Source organism: Macaca thibetana, chromosome 2 (genome assembly GCF_024542745.1).
Source record: "Macaca thibetana thibetana isolate TM-01 chromosome 2, ASM2454274v1, whole genome shotgun sequence".
NCBI classification, from domain to species: Eukaryota; Metazoa; Chordata; class Mammalia; order Primates; family Cercopithecidae; genus Macaca; species Macaca thibetana.
Window position 1 is genome coordinate 73872972 of NC_065579.1, and position 20417 is coordinate 73893388.

The 20417-nt window shown below is 42.3% G+C and overlaps 1 protein-coding gene across 1 annotated transcript in view; it reads left to right on the forward strand.

The window, feature by feature from the left end:
* GPR160 (G protein-coupled receptor 160) overlaps window positions 1–20417 on the forward strand; it is a 305594-nt gene that overhangs the window by 284247 nt on the left and 930 nt on the right. The window lies entirely within an intron of this gene.

Here is a 20417-nt window from a genome sequence, read left to right on the forward strand (position 1 = left end):
CACCCCTGCAAGGTATTTAGCAGGATGTAACAATGAAAATCTACAAGCAAGACAGCCAGAATGCATAAATCATGAAGTGTTAAATCAACATGACCTGAAAACCAGCAGGACTCCCTCCCTCTTTTCTTGCCATGACTGTCTTTTGGGAAAGGCAAGAAGTTAGATTTTATGCCACGCTAAGAGCAGGAGGGGGTGATGTCTGGGTGGAGGTGGATAGGAGGATTGTAATAAAATTCTAAGTATCACGTTTGCAAAGGGGAAATGTTCTACTAACTCAGAGAAGGGGCTTCAAGAATATAACCCTTTTAGAAGTGCCCCCAGAGCATACAAAATCAATACAGTATTTAATTAATCTACTACAGATTGACTTCACATAAAGAAGCCCCAACCAGGAGAGTTCCATGCTGGGAAACCAGACAGATCACGGTTGGAGGATATGAGTGGCCTGTATAATCTGCATTTTTTGTCCTTTCAGGGGATGGAGGAGAGCATTGTGACTGTCCTGTGGTCTGACTGCACAGACTTTGCTTGCTTGCTCTGTGAATGCGTCCTCAGTAGGTAACAGTATTAGACAACAGTAAGTGAAATGAGCTCCGTATCTTTTAGAAGAGGCAATGAGTGTTGTTCAGAAGAATTTGTGGTTCACGGCTCTGGAGGAAGACAAGAATTCTTTGGCCTGATAGAAAGATGACTGAAAAAAAGGAGAGGGAAAAAAAGACTGGGATTCTAACTAGTTCTATGACCCCATTTCTTCATGCTTGACATAGTTAATTAATTAATTAATTAATTTGTTTATTTATTTATTTATTTATTTTTTGAGAAGGAGTCTCGCCTTGTCGCCCAGGATGGAGTGCAGTGGCGTGATCTCGGCTCACTGCAAGCTCCGCTTCCCGGGTTCAAGCAATTCTCCTGCCTCAGCCCACTGAGTAGCTGGGACTACAGGGCCCGCCATCACACCCAGCTAATTTTTTTTTTTTTTTTGTATTTTTTAGTAGAGACAGGGTTTCACCGTGTTAGCCAGGATGGTCTCGATTTCCTGACCTCGTGATCCGCCCGCCTCGGCCTCCCAAAGTGCTGGGATTACAGGTGTGAGCCACCGCGCCCGGACTTGACATAGTTTAATAAGCTCTACCTTAAAGTAGGTGCTAGAAAATTAAATGAAATGGACATAAAAGTGTTTAACTGAAAAGTAGTTGTTTAATGAATTGTAATTCACTTCTTACCACCTTGGGTGTACTGCGGAGATGAGGCAGGTTCAGTTTTGTCTCAACCCCAAGAGGTCTGTCATCAGAAGCAGTTCTAGAGGCAGGACTTGTCTCAGATGTCCACTAATATCCAGGACCTAATACCTAGGAACTGTGTTGTCCACCATGGTGGCCATGAGCCACATATACTACTACTGGGCACCTGCAATGTAGCCAGTCCAAAGTGAGATGTGGTGCCGCTGTAAACTACATGCTATATTGTGAAAACTTGCTTAAAAAAAGGAAAAATGTTTTATTTATAATTTTGATGTTGGTTACATGTTGAAATGAGAATATTTTGGATATATTGGATTAAATATAACATTAAAATTAATTTCACTTTTTTTTTTTAAATTGCGGCTATGGAAGACTTAAAGTTACATGTGAAGCTCACATTTGTGGTTCACATTATGTTTCTGTTGGACAGCATTGCCCCGGAACATAACTCTCAAATATATTGGATCACATACTTCATCAGTTTAAAAAATGTTTTAGAATGCATTCCCAAATATGTAAACTTTTTGTTTATAAAAATACTGTATATACATTTGAGAAAGCATGCAAAAATAGAAAGCAAAAAAGAATGAAGCTCGGCATGGTGGTGCATGCCTGTAATCCCAGCTACTCTGGAGGCCGAAGAGGGAGGATAGCTTGAGCCCAGGAGGTGAAGGCTGCAGTGAGCAATGAATGGGCCACTGCACTCCAGACTGGGCAACAGAGTGAGAACCCAACTAAAAAAAGAAAAGCGAATAGAAGTCCTAGTATCTTCTTCCCATACCCCACGGATCATCCTGTGTCCCCCTGAGATGTGCACATGCCCCTTTGGAGGCTGCTACTTTAGAACTGGCTCTTGATGGGGCAAAAGACCCACCTCTGACACTCCTTTGCTGAGGAGGGAAACTGGGTAATTTTAATTGGAGAGAATCAAAATTACAATAAAAATTGCAACAATACATAGATTACAAAGTAAATTAGTACAAATGTAACAAGAGAAAAGTGAAAAAATTAAAAAGGCTGCCTGTAGGCTCCCTCTGGCTACAGTTACAGAATTTTGTTTTGCAGGTGGGCAAGTAAATGAGGGGCCAAGTAAGAAGCAATGGGTTCTAGCAGGGAGGCTTTTTAAAAGTAGAACATGACATAAAATTGGGAAGACGTCACTTGTTTGAACGAAAGATTGTGGGAGAGGAATAGGGCAGGCCCCAGTTGCTCCTTGCTACCTTCTCTCACCATCCCTCATACAGTAAAGAGGGGCGAGATCTGGGTTTCCAAAGGTTCTTTAAGTGAAGCTGTTTTCCTGATTTTCTCAGATGTGGAGGAGAGGAATGGGGGTGGAGAGAAGAAAGTTCTGGGAAAGCAGTAACTGCAACCTAAAAAGGCAGCTATGTCTATGTTTTCAGGTTCTATGAGCAGAGAAATGCAAGTCCCACTCCATGTAGGGCCCCAAGAAGCAACAAGAATCTTCTGATGAGAGGTATTAGGGGATGCTAAGATTTTAGGTCAGCAGTGAAAGACTCCTCCCTGCAAGTCTGGCCCAAGAACTGAAGAGATTACAGACTTGGGCAAGGTGTGGGGACCTATGTGCACTGGGGACCAGAGGGTCTGCCCTGTATATTCAAGAATACACGAGAGGCCGGGCGTGGTGGCTCAAGCCTGTAATTCCAGCACTTTGGGAGGCCAAGACGGGCGGATCACGAGGTCAGGAGATCGAGACCATCCTGGCTAACATGGTGAAACCCCATCTCTACTAAAAAAATACAAAAAAGCTAGCCGGGCAAGGTGGCGGGCGCCTGTAGTCCCAGCTACTCGGGAGGCTGAGGCAGGAGAATGGCGTGAATCTGGGAGGCAGAGCTTGCAGTGAGCTGAGATCCGGCCACTGCACTCCATCCTGGGCGACAGAGCGAGACTCCGTCTCAAAAAAAAAAAAAAAAAAAAAAAGAAAAAGAAAGAAAGAATACATGAGAACATCTGGGACTCTTGCATGGCCTTAGGGAGAGAGAGAACCCCCAAATCATGACTGATTAATGTCCTGGCAGCAGAATTATTTGAATTAGAGACACGTAAAAATGTGATGTTTTTAAAATTTCTTCTTTTTCTTTTTTTATTTTGAGACAGAGTCTCGCTCTTGTTGCCCAGGCTGGAGTGCAGTGGCGCAGTCTCAGCTCACTGCAGCCTCTGTTTCCCAGTTCAAGCCATTCTCCAGCCTCATCCTGCCAAGTAGCTGGGATTACAGGGGCCTGCCACTATTCCTGCCCGGCTAATTTTTGTATTTTTAGTAGAGACAGGGTTTCGCCACATTGGCCAAGCTGGTCTTGAACTCCTGACCTCAGGTGATCCACCTGCCTCGGCCTCCCAAAGTGCTGGGATTACAGGCATGAGCCACTGTGCCCAGCCCTGATATTTCTGAAGTTTCCGTGTTTTACAATTTAAGGACACTTATGGGAGATGAAAATTCAACACTTTTTACATGCACATGCACACACACACGCACGTGTGGGCACACAAACACACACTCTTTACCTCTCCTCTCTCCCCTCAGCATAGTTACACACAATTTTGGGCTAATGATAAGGTCTTTACATTGCTATGATTATGTCAATACTTTCCATAGCAGAACCAGGTAATGTATTATGATTTTTTCTTTTTCCTTCTTGAGTAACTTTTTGATTTTTCTTCTTTTCTTTTCTTTTCTTTTTTCTTTTCGTTGATGAAGTCTTTTTTTTTTTTTTTTTTTTTTTTTTTTTTTGAGAGGGAGTCTCGCTCTGTCGCCCAGGCTGGGATGCAGTGGCCGGATCTCAGCTCACTGCAAGCTCCGCCTCCCGGGTTTACGCCATTCTCCTGCCTCAGCCTCCCGAGTAGCTGGGACTACAGGCGCCCGCCACCTCGCCCAGCTAGTTATTTTTTTGTATTTTTTAGTTGAGATGGGGTTTCACCTTGTTAGCCAGGATGGTCTCGATCTCCTGACCTCGTGATCCGCCCGTCTCGGCCTCCCAAAGTGCTGGGATTACAGGCTTGAGCCACCGCGCCCGGCCATTGATGAAGTCTTGCTCTGTAGCCCAGGCTGCAGTGCAGTGGCATGATCTCGGCTCACTGCAACCTCCGCCTCCCAGGTTCAAGTGTTTCTCCTGCCTCAGCCTCCAGGGTAGCTGAGATTATAGGCACGCACCACTGCACCCAGCAAATTTTTTATATTTTTAGTAGAGCGGGTTTCTCCATGTTGGCCAAGCTGGTCTTGAACCCCCAACCTCAGGTAATTTGCCCACTTCAGCCTCCCAAAGTGCTAGAATTACAGGCATGAGCCACCGTGCCTGGCCAACTTTTTGGGTTTTCCTACAGTTAATAAGTACCTTACAACAAAAATTTTGCTCAGTTTTCTAGTTACCTGTTCACCACTACTCACCTTCAAAACTTCTCACTAAATAATAAATCTCTCTCAACATGTTCAAACTTTAGGAAATGTGTCATTTTCTGTCACTTCTCATCCTCCTGCATTAATCTGGACCGGTACATGATTGTGATTCTGAGGCTTCCCTTCACCATCGGTCTCTCTTTGTCCTCTTTGCTTGCAGTTTTCGTCCTTGTGGATTTATGCTTAGTTTAGTCATTTACTTCCCTTTTTATGAGGATTCAGAAACATACAGACATTATTTTTTTGGGAGGGCTTATCAGGTACTGGAAACATGACATACCCTAGCCTGAGATGATTCCAACTATCTGCATGACAGTCAGATTTCAGAGTGGAAAGAAATGTCCTTGTAATCTCTAGTAATGCTAATTCTAGTCTACAGATAACACATTTAAGAAACTCATGACCACTCCTTTTGTAAGTTCTGGCAAGTAGCTCTTAGCCATATGGGAAAGTGAACACTGATGTGGTTGTTGGTCATTCATCTCAAAGAACCAAAGGACTCTGTGGCCAAAAGTGGGAAATTTGAGTCAAAAACAAACTTTAATGGATTGAAACACATAAAATATGCTCATGAGGACACAGAAAACTAAAACCCAAAAACTCACTTGTCATATGTTTGGAGGATGTTCATTATCCTGAAAATTGGTAAATAAAAATAAACAAATAAATAAATAAAACATCCTGCCTTTCCTGAAAAAAAACAAAAAAGCTGTATTTCAAGGTAACCAATAGATGATAAGCAAAAGTTCTTCCTTTTAAAAAATATTTCCAGCTAATACATGAAGATGAAATAAATGATATTGCAATCCCTAATGAAATAATGGATCCAAGCAATAACCATCAATGGCTGCTGAAACCACTTGCTGAAAACTGATTGGGGAACATTATAATAGATGGATCAGGCTGACAACACCTGAACACACTGATCAATCTTAATATTACAAGAGGGATAAGTAGCTATTATGTGTATCATATCATGTAAGAGAAAGTATACAAAACTGACAATAAAATCTTCTTGCCACAAAAACATCACATGTAATCTGATTAAGTCCCTAGATTTTACTACCATTCTCCATAAATTTTTTCTTAATAACTAAAGGGAAAAGAGAGGGAGGCCAAACATGATAAATTGGCATTATAGGGACTCAAAAGGATAATCAAAATTCAGAATACAAGAAACTCTATAAGACAAATGATACCGTTTTTTTTGTTTTGTTTTTTTTTTTTTTGAGACAGAGTTTTGGTCTCTTGCCCAGGCTGGAGCACAGTGGCGCGATCTCAACCTCCATCTCCCAGGTTCAAGCGATTCTTCTGCATCAGCCTCCTGAGTAGCTGGAACTACAGGCATGCACCACCACACCTGGCTAATTTTTGTATTTTTAGTAGAGAGGGGGTTACCCAGGCTGGTCTTGAACTCCTGACCTCAAGTGATCTGCCCACTTCAGGCTCCCAAAGTACTGGGATTTTTACAGGCGTGAGCCACAGCACCCTGCCAAATGATAGTTTCTTCCACAAATAAAGTGCAAGAAAAAAGAAGGAATGCCTATAGATTACGGGACCTAAACACACTCAAGCACAGCATGTGAACCTTCATTCAAGCACAGAAACTATAGAAACAAATATTTATGAGACATCCAGGAAATGTGAACACTGGCTAGATATTTGATGATATTATATTAAGGAATTATTGTTAATTATTTAACAATTAAATGTTATTGTTGGCCGGGCGTGGTGGCTCATGCCTGTAATCCCAGCACTTTAGGAGGCTGAGGGGGGCGGATCATGAAGTCAAGAGATCGAGACTATCCTGGCCAACATGGTGAAACCCCGTGTCTACTAAAAATATGAAAATTAGCTGGGTGTGGTGGCACGGGCCTGCAATCCCAGTTACTCAGGCGGCTGAGGCAGGAGATCACTTGAACTTGGGAGACAGAGGTTGCAGTGAGCCAAGATCACGCCACTTCACTCCAGCCTGGCAACAGAGCAAGACTGTCTCAAAAAAAAAATAAATAAATAATAAAAATTATATATATAGATATATATAGAGAGAGTTAATTGTTTAAGGTACTATACTGGTATTGTGATTGTGGGTTTTTTTTTTTTTTTTTAATTTTTATTGTGTTTTAAAGACTTCTTGCTGTTTGGGGATACATACCGAAGTAAAGAGAGGCTTATGTGACCTGCCTTCTTTGTCCCACAACTGTTATCCCACAGGGTTGAGTCTCTTTATAACAGAGTCAGAAAACTGGCATAGAGGCCCAGGAACCCAGGCCCCCTCTGACTCATCACAGAGCTTGCCTTTGTGAGTCACCAGAGTCAGCCTGGGTCTGCGAGCCAAGGTAGATCCAGGGTAGCTGGTCACTGAGAAAAGTAGTAATTGCTGAGTATGAAAATGTTTCCCTGGGCCAGTGATAGGAAGTGGTGGGACCATGGTAAACTGAAGAGTATGCTCTAGCTGAAGGCATTCAAATTCAATGAAAGAAGAAGGTGGGCTGGGCATGGTGGCTCACCCCTGTAACCCCAGCATTTTGGGAGGCCGAGGCTTGTGGATCATGAGGTCAGGAGTTCAAGACCTGCCTGGTCAAGATGGTGAAACCCTGCCTCTACTAAAAATACAAAAATTAGCCAGGCATGGTGCCGGGCACCTGTAATCCCAGCTACTCAGGAAGCTGAGGCAGAGATTTGCTTGAACCCGGGAGACGGAGCTTTCAGTGAATCGATATCACACCACTGCACTCTAGCTTGGGCGACAGAGAAAGACTGTCTCAAAAAAAAAAAAAAAAAAAAAAAAAAGAAGAAGAAGAAGAAGGTGGGGAGAGAAAGAGAAACACTGAAGACCAAAGAAGTTACATTCTCCGGCCAAATTCATGATCCCTAAAGTAGACCTAAACCTATACTTGAGCTAAATCCAGACTTTGCTTGGGAGTGCAACTTTTGGCCATACGCATCTCCTTATAGTCAATACAAAACTCTAGCACTTCATCAGAGTGAATTAAAAATATTACGCCTCTCACTGACACAGCAAGAATGGCTAGGAAGTGCTCTACCAGGAAAACGGCAATCCCTTGAGGAGACTGACTGTGTTGATTTAATGATAAGATTTTGTACACATAAGTGTGTCAGCCAGCACAGGCAACCCATGCAGGTGGAGGCTTAGAAGTCCCCAATCAGTACTGATAGCCCGCAGTCACAGTGAAGGGGTCCAAAGGGCAGGCACCCTTTTGCATACAGACAAAGGGCATATTTAGACTGCCCAGTCACGGGAGACTTCCCTAGGCACTGAAAGAGAGTAAAGGCAGGGAGTAAGGGCCTCAGAAAGAGGCAAAAACCTACTTCTGCTTTTCTCTCTGTAATTGGTTGATTTTTTATTCAATTTAAAAATAGGGCCAGGCACGGTGGCTCAGGCCCATAATCCCAGCACTTTGGGAGGCCGAGGCAGATGGATCACCCGAGGTCAGAAGTTCAAGACCAGCCTGGCCAACATGGTGAAACCCCGCCTCTACTAAAAATACAAAAATCAGCCAGGTGTGGTGGTGGGTGCCTGTAATCCCAGCTACTCAGGAGGCTGAGGCAGGAGAAATGCTTGAACCCGGGAAGTGGAGGTTGTAGTGAGCCAAGACGGTGCCATTGCACTCCAGCCTGGGCAACAGAGCAAGACTCTGTCTCAAAAAAAAAAAAAAAAAAAGCTGAGATTTTTATGTATTTATTTTACTTTAAGTTCTAGGGCACATGTGCACAACGTGTGGGTTTCTTACATAGGTATACATGTGCCACGTTGTTTTGCTGCACCCATTAACTCATAATTAACATTAGATATTTCTCCTAATGCTATCCCTCCCCCAGTCCCCCACCCCACAACAGGTCCTGGGGTGTGATGTTCCCCACTCTGTGTCCAAGTGTTCTCATTGTTCAGTTCCCACTTATGAGTGAGAACATGCAGTGTTTGGTTTTCTGTCTTTGTGATAGTTTGCTGAGAATGATGGTTTCCAGTGTGATCCATGTCCCTGCAAAGGACATGAACTCATCCTTTTTTATGGCTGCATGGTATTCCACGGTGTATATGTGCCACATTTTCTTAATTCAGTCTGTCATTGATGTACAGTTGGGTTGGTTCCAAGTCTTTGCTATTGTGAATAGTGCTGCAATAAACATACGTGTGCATGTGTCTTTATAGCAGCATGATTTATAATCCTTTGAGTATATACCCAGTAATGGGATGGCTGGGTCAAATGGTATTTCTAGTTCTGGATCCTTGAGGAATCGCCACACTGTCTTCCACAATGGCTGAACTAGTTTACAGTCCCACCAACAGCATTCCTATTTCTCCACATCCTCTCCAGCATCTGTTGTTTCCTTACTTTTTAATGATCGCCATTCTAACTGGTGTGAGATGGTATCTCACTGTGGTTTTGATTTGCATTTCTCTGTTGACCAGATATGATGAGCAGTTTTTCATGTGTCTGTTGGCTGCATAAATGTCTTCTTTTGAGAAGTGTCTGTTCATATCCTTTGCCCACTTTTTGATGGGCTTGTTTGATTTTTTCTTGTAAATTTGTTTAAATTCTTTGTGGATTTTGGATATTAGCCCTTTGTCAGATGGGTAGATTGCAAAAATTTTCTCCCATTCTGTAGGTTGCCTGTTCATTCTGATGATAGTTTCTTTTGCTGTGCAGAAGCTCTTTAGTTTAATTAGATCCCATTTGTCAATTTTGGCTTTTGTTGCCGTTGCTTTTGGTGTTTTAGTCAGGAAGTCCTTGCCCATACCTATGTACTGAATGGTATTGCCTGGTTTTCCTCTAGGATTTTTTATGGTGTTAGGTCTAACATTTAAGTCTTTAATCCATCTTGAGTTAATTTTTGTATAAGGTGTAAGGAAGGGATCCAGTTTCAGCTTTCTATATATGGCTAGCCAGTTTTCCCAGCACCATTTATTAAATAGGTAATCCTTTCCCCATTTCTTGTTTTTGTCAGGTTTGTCAAAGAACTATTTTAAATTCTTTTAAAGCATCTTTTATTTATTTATTTAATTTATTTATTTTGAGATGGAGTCATATTCTGTCGCCCAGGCTGGAGTGCAGTGGCATGATCTCGGCTCACTGCAAACTCCACCTCCCGGGTTCAAGCAATTCTCTGCCTCAGCCTCCCGAGTAGCTGGGATTACAGGTGCCTGCCACCAGGCCCAGCTAATTTTTGTATTTTTAGTAGAGACAGGGTTTCACGATTTTGGCCAGGCTGGTCTTGAATTCCTGACCTCGTGATCCGCCCGCCTTGGCCTCCCAAATTCCTAGGATTACAGGCGTGAGCAACCGTGCCCGGCCCAAAGCATTCTTTTAAATGCTAAAAATTATCAGAAGGTGAGAGGAAGCCGTTACCAAAAAAAAAAAAAAAAAAAAAAAGGATTTAGGCTGTGTTTCAATATTTTGCTCATCAGGTAAGATTCTTATTTATTGGTGGGTTAGCAGAAAGACTCAATGTATCAACTTCTGCACTGTCAAGAAGGAATATTTATTGAGAGTACCATGTAAAGGAACCACAGCAAACTGTGAGGACACAGATATGAAGAAGATGCAGTTTCTGCCCTGCCAGATTGTACATGGTAGATGAAGGTTTTACCCGAGGTCAGGAGTTCGAGACCAGCCTGGCCAACATGGTGAAACCCTGTATCTACTAAAAATACAAAATTTGCTGGTCATGGTGGTGGGCACCTGTAATCCCAGCTACTCAGGAGGCTGAACCCAGAAGGCGGAGGTTGCAGTGAGCTGAGATTGTGCCATTGCCCACCAGCCTGGGCAACAAGAGTGAAACCCTGTCTCAAAAGAAACAACAACAAAAATATCACCTAAAAATAAATAAATTACATTCTAAGACATAATGTGGTAAATGCACAGGATTGTGAGATTAAGAAAGATTAAGAAAGGCTGGGCATGGTGATTCATGCCTGTAGTCCCAGCACTTTGGGAGGCTGAGGTAGGAGGATCGCTTGAGCCCAGGACTTTGAGACCAGCCTGGGCAACATAGCGAGATGCATCTCTACACAAAATTATAAAAACTGGCTGGGTGTGATGACACACGCCTATAGTCACAGCTTCTCTGGAGGCTGAAGGTCAAGGATCACTTGAGTTAGGGAAGTGAAGGCTGCAGTGAGCTGTGATTGCACCACTGCACTCCAGCCTGAGTGACAGAGTGAAAATCTATCCCTGTAAAAGAAAAGAAAAGAGAGATTCTGGCCAGGTGTGGTGCCTCACGCCTGTAATCTCAGCACTTTGGGAGGCCGAGGGGGGTGGATCATCTGAGGTCAGGAGTTCAAAAGCATCCTGGCCAACATGACAAAACTCTGTCTCTACTAAAAATGGAAAAATTAGCCGTGCATGGTGGCGCATGTCTGTAGTCCCAGGTACTTGGGAGGCTGAGGCAGGAGAATTGCTTGAACCCAGGAGGTGGAGGTTGCAATGAGCCGAGATCGTGTCACTGTACGTCCGCTTGGGTGACAGAGCGAGATTTCATCTCAAAAAAAAGAAAAGGAATAAAAGGATGGCTACTCCATAGACAGAGCAGCCGTGAGGGCTGCTGATTGCCCATTTTAATGGTTATTTCTTGACCATATGCTAACCAAGGGGTGGATTATTCATGCCTCCCCTTTTTAGACCATATAGGGTAACTTCCTGATGTAGGCATGGCATTTGTAAATTGTCATGGTGCTCGTGGGAGTGTAGCAGTAAGGATGACCATAGGTCACTCTCGTCCCCATTTTGGTTTTAGTGGGTTTTGGTCACCTCCTTTACTGCAACCTGTTTTGTTTGTTTGTTTGTTTTCCTGAGATAGAGTCTTACTGTGCTGCCCAGGCTGGAGTGCAATGGCGCGATCTCAGCTCACTGCAATCTCTGCCTTCCAGGTTCAAGCAATTCTCCTGCCTCAGCCTCCTGAGTGGTTGAGATTAGAGGTGCCCACCACCATGCCCGATTAATTTTTGTATTTTTAGTAGACACGGGGTTTCGCCATGTTGGCCTTGCTGGTCTCAAACTACTGAGACCTCAGGTGATCCACCTGCCTCGGCCTCTCAAAGTGCTGAGGTTACAGGTGTGAGCCACTGTGCCCGGCCACTGCAACCTGTTTTATCAGCAAGGTCTTTATGACCTGTATTTCGTGCTGACCTCCTATCTTATCCTGTGACTCAGAATGTCTTAATTGCCTGGGAATGCAGCCCAGTAAGTTTCAGCCCTATTCTACCCAGTCCCTATTTAAGATGGAGTTGTGCCAGGTCCGGTGGCTCCTGCCTGTAATCCCAGCTCTTTGGGAGGCTGAGGTGGACAGGTCACAAGGGCAGGAGATCCAGACCATCCTGGCTACCACAGTGAAACCCTGTCTCTACTAAAAATACAAAAAATTAGCTGGGCATGGTGGCACGCACCTGTAGTCCTAGCTACTCAGGACGTTGAGACAGGAGAATTGCTTGAACCCGGAAGGCGGAGGTTGCAGTGAACCAAGATTGCACCACTGCACTCCAGCCTGGGCAACAGAACAAGACTCCATCTCAAAAAAAAAAAAAAAAGAAGATGGAGTTGCTGTGATTCACAAACCTCTGACATTTCCCCCCTCCCTTTTATAAGAGAACCTTTAATCCTAAGAGCTGCAGAGGGAGGAAGATCCAGCTTCTGTAACTTCTTCAGGCTGAATAGGGCGATGATATTCCTGCCTAACTATGAGGGTCTCTTGCATTCGGGGTAGAGAGGAGCTCAGTCAGAAAGCATCAGTATGGTAAGATACACTCATAACTCTTGAGTTTCGACAAGAAGTGGTATCTGGAAGATTAATAAGTCTTTAAGAAAAGATTCAGTAAACTTGTCCTGTGTTCCTATACAAAGAGTATAACAGCAATATATTCCCCAAGAGTAAAGCAAAATAGGCCAGGCACGGTGGCTAATGCCTATAATCCCAGCACTTTGGGAGGCTGACACGGGCAAATCACTTGAGGTCAGGAGTTCAAGACTAGCCTGATCAACATGGTGAAACCCTAACTCTACTAAAAATACAAAATTAGTCATGCATGGTGGGCATGCCTGTAATCACAGCTACTTGGGAAGCTGAGGCAGAACTGGTTGAACCTAGGAGGCGGAGGTTGAAGTGAGCCAAGATCATGCCATTGCACTCCAGTCTGGGTGACAAGAGCAAAACGCTGTCTCAAAAAAAAAAAAAAAAAAAAAAAGTGTAAAGCAAATAAATAAATCAATTCCAAGTTAAATTAGAAGGCCATTCATGAACTGGGCAACTGTTGGAACTAGGTCCATATGGGGTTTTTAGCTGATTGTAATGTGCCCAGAATTAGAATTCTGATCCAAATGTTTATGTTACCCATCCGTCTTGTTTCTTCTGAGCAGCAGTCAGAGATTACTGGTTGGTTCACAGGAATAAGCAGGGTTGCCGGGCACAGTGGCTTATGCCTGTAATCCCAGCAGTTTGGGAGGCCAAGTCAGGCGGATCATGAGATAGGGAGTTCGAGACCAGCCTGTCTAACATGGTGAAACCCCGTCTCTACTAAGAATATAAAAAATGAGCTGGGTGCAGTGGTGTGTGCCTGTTGTCCCAGTTACTCAAGAGGCTGAGGCAGGGGAATCACTTGAACCTGGGAGGCAGAGGTTACAGTGAGCTGAAATTGTGCCACTGCACTCCAGCCTGGGCGACAGAGTGAGTCTCTGTCTCAAAAATAAAAAAGGAATAAGCAAGGTTAGCCTACATTAAAGAAGCACACTTAAAAACAACTAATGAAACTAGACTCTAATAACAAGTATACCATAGTTTTGAAATATAAATATTTCTCTCTCCAGTTTCCCATTTTTACTATAGACAAATCATGGTAAGAGTGATTTGCTTTATTTTACTTGGCCTGATTATTTGTATAAAGTGCAGCAAGAATAATTATTTTTCACGTAAGATCTGTTTGTTTTTATTTATTTTATATGTTATATTTTATATTTTTTGAGATGGAGTCTCGCTCTTGTTGCTTAGGCTGGAGTGCAATGGTGCAATCTTGGTTTACTACAACCTCCACCTCCTGGGTTCAAGTGATTCTCCTCCTTCAGGCTCCTGAGTAGCTGGGATTACAGATGCCCAGCACCATGCCCAGCTAATTTTTGTGTTTTTAGTTGAGACGGGGTTTTACCATGTTGGCCAGGCTGGTCTCAACCTTCTGACTTCAGGTGATCTGCCCGCCTTAACCTCCCAAAATGCTGGGATTACAGGCATGAGCCACCATGCCCAGCAGAAGCTCTTTTTAAATTGGCTTTGATGGAATTCTGTTCCATAGAAAGAATTTTAGATAAGGCTTTTTTAAAGCTGAGCCCAGCTATGGGTTTGTAACCACAAATACAAATGAGTTGGGTAAATTTCTTTCCTCTTGAGGTCCAAGATAACTTGGGGCTCCTGGATCTGTCAGAAAGTGACATTCTTTACTCACCACAGGTCAGAAACCCTGCACAGGGACTGTTGTAGGCAAGGTATGAGGCCAGTTCCCCATGGGGCTTTGATTGGCTCTATAAGTCAAGTTTAATTCCCTAAAGAAAAACACACCATTCCAGTCAAAGCCTTGGCAAAATAACCAATTTCTCCAATTGTGTCCTGTTACAAAAGAAAATAGATTCTTATTGCACCTATGCAAATAACTATATTGCCATAAGTTAAGAATACTCACAACTACTTTCCAAATTTGGGAGAAATCAGGTAGAGAGAAACAAATATGCTCCAAATTTTGTTCATAGGAATATACTCAACTGTTAAAAGCTGTAAATAGCTCAAAAGAAAAGTTTTCTTGACTCTGAAAAACGAAACAAAGGATCAGCAGCATTTTAAGCAAAGTTAAAAAGATTAGACTTATTCAGTTTAGTCCATGTAGTTAACTTCTGTTTGATTGTTATTAACATTTTAGTTTTCTATGAGAGTTCTGAAAGCTTTTTCTGCTATTTTGATGTCACAGTCTCCAAGGTTATTAGAAAATCTGCATTTAAGAGCACCTGTTAGAGTTAAAACAAGACAACAATTGTCTGTGGAAGATAAAAAGTTTTAGGACAGCTGCTATTAAAGCCTCAATTGACAAGGAAATTTGGTTACTTCTGTGGCACACAAAATTTTACATAACAATTATAATCACTAGTAACATACACTAAGTCATATTAGAATTATAGGAGTTTCCATAACTTTGGAACTTATACCAATAACACATTTATGTGAAGATAGTCCAAAGAAAGCAAAATACCATTCCACATTTGATAATGCTTCCTGTATTATTTTTATACCAAATAAGCCAAATTTCACCTTCACATTAATGTACTAGTAATGTTAAACCCAATTTTTAATAAAACCTTATAGACATATTTACCCAATTTTAATGTTTAGCCATAAGGTAAGATTCTTATAAACCTTTTATAACCTCTTTTTTTTTTTTTTTTTTGTGAAAGAGCAGATTAGTGTTCTAAGAAAAACTTGTTGTGCTTTTATTCCAATATTTGATTTGTGGAAAAATTGAATAATACCCCTTTAACTTTAGTCAATATGTTCACATACAGAATTTCTTACAATTAATTTTTATAAACCTTCCACAACTTGTTTGAACCTTTAGCTTTACTTTATCTAACTTAAAACAATTATTTAACCCTTTAGGCAATAACCATATTCCCATGCCTTGTTATAATATTTTACCAAAAGTACATTCTACTTTCCTTAGACACCTTACATGTAAAATTGTTTACTCAATAGACTCAATTACATGTCACAATGTTAACTTTTAGCCACTTCTACTTTTGGTGAAAACCCTGGTTAGTAAGCCATTTTAATTGTGTACTAGGTGTGAAGTTTAGCCTAGGACACACAAGGCAGAAGTGCAGATAAGGGCTGACTCTCTAGCATAGCTAGGGGGCAAGGCTAACTCCACACAGCCCCAGGCCTTACCTTAATTAACAGGCGAGTTGTACAGTAAGAGTCATAGTGGCATTTCAGGAAGCATTTAGGAGACCTAACAACCTTTGAATTGTACATTTCTTGCATAAATTCCCTTCTACTACTTACACAGACCATCTGAGACATTCTTGGACTTTGTGACTTGCCCTAAACATCCCTCCTTTTAAACAACCTGTCAATTTACTTTAGAACAAGAATTTATCATGCAAGATCTTTTCTTACATAAAATCTCTTTCTTTATAATCTTCTTTGTATAGCTATGGGGCATGGCTAATTCCACAAGTCTACAGGCCTTATCTAGAATCTAATGGCTTTGAGATAGCCATTGAACAATTTTTAAAAGTTAAAGAAGCAGTTTATGACCTTAAAGCATTATCAAACTTAATATTTGACCTGTGTAATTTAGACTAAATCTTTTTATCAATAATTTTTAAAGCTGTTTTTATTTCCCAAAAATTACTAAAGTTACATGAACTGAAAGGCATTACAGTTTGTATTTTGCTTTCAAAAAATATATATATATTTTTTGAGACAGAGTCTCACTCTGTCACCCAGGCTGGAGTGCAATGCGCGATCTTAGCTCACTGTAACCTCCACCTCCTAGGTTCATGCTATTCTCCTGCCTCAGCCTCCTGAGTAGCTGGGATTGCAGGCACACACCACCACACCCGGCTAATTTTTTTGTATTTTTAGTGGAGATGGGGCTTCACTATCTTGGCCCGACTGGTCTCCAACTCCTGACCTCGTGATCTGCCTGCTTCGACCACCCGAAGAGCTGGGATTACAGGCGTGAGCCACCACGCCCGATCTCATCCCTGCCTTTTTTTAAGAGGGACTTCTAATCACTCTGTTTTGGAAGAGACTCTAACTCTCCTAAGTTGGGCCTCTAACCCAATCCCATGCTTTATCTGGGTACTCCATCACTTACCCAAAGTTGTCCAATCAGTGCTACAGTCTATTTCCTTTGGGTCAGGGGGTCTCCTCAGTATTGTCCCTTTTGTGGTTCATGAGAAAGATGTTACCAGACCCCAACACTTACCCAAAGGTAACTGCTGGGTTGGGGGTTTCTGTAGTATAGACATTTCTGTGGTCACCAGAAATATGTTACCAGACTCCAACACTTACCCAAAGGTAGCCGCTGGGTTGGGGGTTTCTGCACTATAGTCCCTTCCGTGGTTGCCAGAAATATGTTACAGGACAGGGGTCCTGATCCAGACCCCAAGAGAGGGTTCTTGGATCTCACGCAACAAAGAATTCAGGGCAAGTCTGCAGTCCAAGGCAAATGCAAGTTTATTTTTTATTTCATTTTATTGAGACTGGGTCTCGCACTGTTGCCAGGCTGGAGTGCAGTGGTGCAATCTCGGCTCCCTGCAACCTCTGCATCCTGGGTTCACGCCATTCTCCTGCCTCAGCCCCCCAAGTAGCTGGGACTACAGGTGCCCGCCACCACGCCCAGCTAATTTTTGTATTTTTAGTAGACACGGGGTTTCCCCATGTTGGCCAGGATGGTCTCAATCTCTTAACCTCGTGATCTGCCCACCTCGGCCTCCCAAAGCGCTGGGATTACAGGCATGAGCTGCAAGTTTATTAAGAAAGTAAAGAAATAAACTGGGTGCAGTGGCTCATGCCGGTAATCCCAGCACTTTGGGAGACCAAGGCGGGCGGATCATCTGAGGTTGGGAGTTCGAGACCAGCCTGACCAATATGGAGAAACCGGTCTCTACTAAAAATACAAAATTAGCCGGGCGTGGCGGCCATGCCTGTAATCCCAGCTACTGGAGGAGGGCGGGGTCCGGGCTGAGGCAGGAGAATTGCTTGAACCCGGTAGTCGGAGGTTGCAGTGAGCCGAGATAGCACCATTGCACTCCAGCCTGGGCAACAAGAGCGAAACTCCGTCTCAAAAAAAAAAAAAAAAAAAAAAAAAAAAAAAAAAAAAAAAAAGAAAAGAAAGAAAAAAACAAGAAAGTAAAGGAATAAAAGAATGGCTACTCTATAGACAGAGCAGCCCTGAGGGCTGCTGGTTGCCCATTTTTATGGTTAGTTCTTGACGATATGCTAAGCAATGGAGGATTATTCATGCCTCCCCTTTTTTAGACCATATAGAGTAACTTCCTGACATTGCCATGGCATTTGTAAACTGTCATGGCATTGGTGGGAGTGTAGCAGTGAGGATGACTAAAGGTTACTCTCGTAGCCACTTTGGTTTTGGTGGGTTTTGGCCGGCTTCTTTACTGCAACCTGTTTTATCAGCAAGGTCTTTATGACCTGTATTTCGTGCTGACCTCCTATCTCATCCTGTGACTTAGAATGCCTTAACCGTCTGGGAATGCAGCCCAGTAGATTTCAGCCTTATTTTACCCAGCTTCTGTTTTAGATGTGGTTGCTCTGGTTCACACGCCTCTAAACATACCACTTGTAAGTCAAAGTTATGAAGAAAAGAAGGTGTACTTGGTGACCTGGGAGCCTGAGGACTTTCTGGTTCCAGTTACAGTTTTCCTTATAATCCACCACCTCCACATGACTTAAAGCTAATGGAATGGATATCTACTCCTTAACCAAAATTATCTGATTATATGGACAGGATGGATGAAAATAATGACAAAGTTTTTTTTTTTTTTTCTCTCTCTCTCTCTCTTTTAGTTCTGAGATCTTCTTGGAACAAATACTTTGTACTAAAAAGAAAGTCATCTTAGTATTTATAAGGTGGACATGGCACTTCTATGCATGCAAAAGGAATCAACAAATGACATATTAATCAGAACTTTCAGTTTATCTTTCTCTTACCCTGGACTTCTCTCTTTCCCTCCCTCTCTCCTTCCCCTCTTTCTTCCCTGTCTCATAGCTGAAATGAGAGCAAAGAGAAATTTAAGGTGGGAAAGAAAATCAAACCAAGGGTATAGTCAACACACAATCACAGCTAGTGGTAGCCTACAGGTGTGATCCTGAGCTTCTAAGGAGCTGGGGAAAAAAATGTGATTAATAAGAATCCTCTTAGGGCTGGGTGCAGTGGCTCACACCTGTAATCCCAGCATTTTGGAAGGCCGAGGCGGGAGGATCACCTGAGGTCAGGAGTTTGAGACCAGCCTGACTAACATGGTAAAACCCTGTCTCTACTAAAAATACAAAAATTAGCCGGGCACAGTGGTGTGTGCCTGTAATCCCAGCTATGTGGGAGGCTGAGGCAGGAGAATCACTTGAACCTGGCACGTGGAAGTTTCAGTGAGCCAAGATTGTGCCAGTGCACTCCAATCTGGGCAACAAAAGCGAAACATTGTCTCAAAAATAAAAAAAAGAAAAAAATCCTCTTAGTTTTCGTAAGACAGAAGCAAAGCAGTTAAGGCCCAACAGAAACTTCTCTCATGGTTTATCATAAAGAAAACACCGAGTTATCCTCAACCAACAAAAGATAGGTGGTTCTTTCTTAGAAAATTCCATATATAGATAGAGAACATAATGCCAAAATCCTCTTGAGAAAAGGAACTCTTCATGTTTTAAGTTTGAGCATTTCTGATAGTCTGATTTGATCCAAGGGAAAAATCCAAGGAGGGGAAAACAAGTCTAAAGAGCGAATGGCCTTGTAGTCCTCCAGGCAATCTTCGATGAATAGTGTTCCTCACAATTGTGCTTTGACAAGAATTAAAGTGCAGAGAACTTATATCCTGAAGGACAGAAATTCAATACAGCTGATTAACAGCAGAAGCCTACTTCTGACATTTTGATATTTGAACAATAGATGGAGCAGAGATTATGACTGGTGTCATTTTCTGAAGCAAGAAGCCAAACCTGGAGAGGCAACATACGATCTTACAGTTTAGTTAGAGATCTCAGCTGAACATCTGAGCAGGTGTGATGCTGCTGGTAAGGTCACAGAGGGCTGCAGGAGACTGGACTCTTACTTTCTATTTATTTTGGCCCACCATGATCTCTGCAATACATGAATATTTAGTGAATGGCCTCAGAAGTCTACCTCAGTGTGATGATTGTTTACAACTAAATAATTTTGCAACATTTATTAGCATGCTGTTCTCCACTTTTGTAAAATGAAATATTTATTTTATTAATATCTATTTTAAAATGCGTAAAATATTTAAATATTGAATACTGAAGGTCTGGCCTTTGTCCATTCAGGAGAAGCTGACTAAAGCACGCTTAAAAAATATTATAGGCTGGGCGCAGTGGCTCACGCCTGTAATCCCAGCACTTTGGGAGGCTGAAGCAGGCAGATCACCTGAGGTCAGGAGTTCGAGACCAGCCTGACCAACATGGAGAAACCCCGTCTCTACTAAAAATACAAAATTAGCTGGGTGTGGTGGCACATGCCTGTAACCCCAGCTACTCGGGAGGCTGAGGCAGGAGAATCGCTTGAACCTGGGAGGCGGAGGTTGCAGTGAGCCGAGATTGCACCATTGTACTCCAGCCTGGGCAACAAAAGTAAAACTCTTCAAAAAAAAAAATAAATAAATGAAATAAAATAATAAATACATAAAGATATTATATAGAGCTTTATTGCAGAAACTGATTTATTTAAAAATCGACAAAATGGTTGATGGAACTTCAGGGTAGTAACTTCACATTTACGTTAACCTTTAATGAGACCGTGTGGTTTCTTTAAAATCTATATTACCTGTGCAAATGAAACCTATTTATTAGAAATCTAATCTCTGATTTTGGCAACAGAGCCAACATTTATCTCCCACAGAGGCCAATTCTAGTGAGCTTTAAATCCAGGATAGTTAACTTTGTGAGTGTAAGACTTTAGTATCAACACTTATTTCCCCTGCTGTCAACTGAAAGAATATGTTGACCACCTACTGTAACTA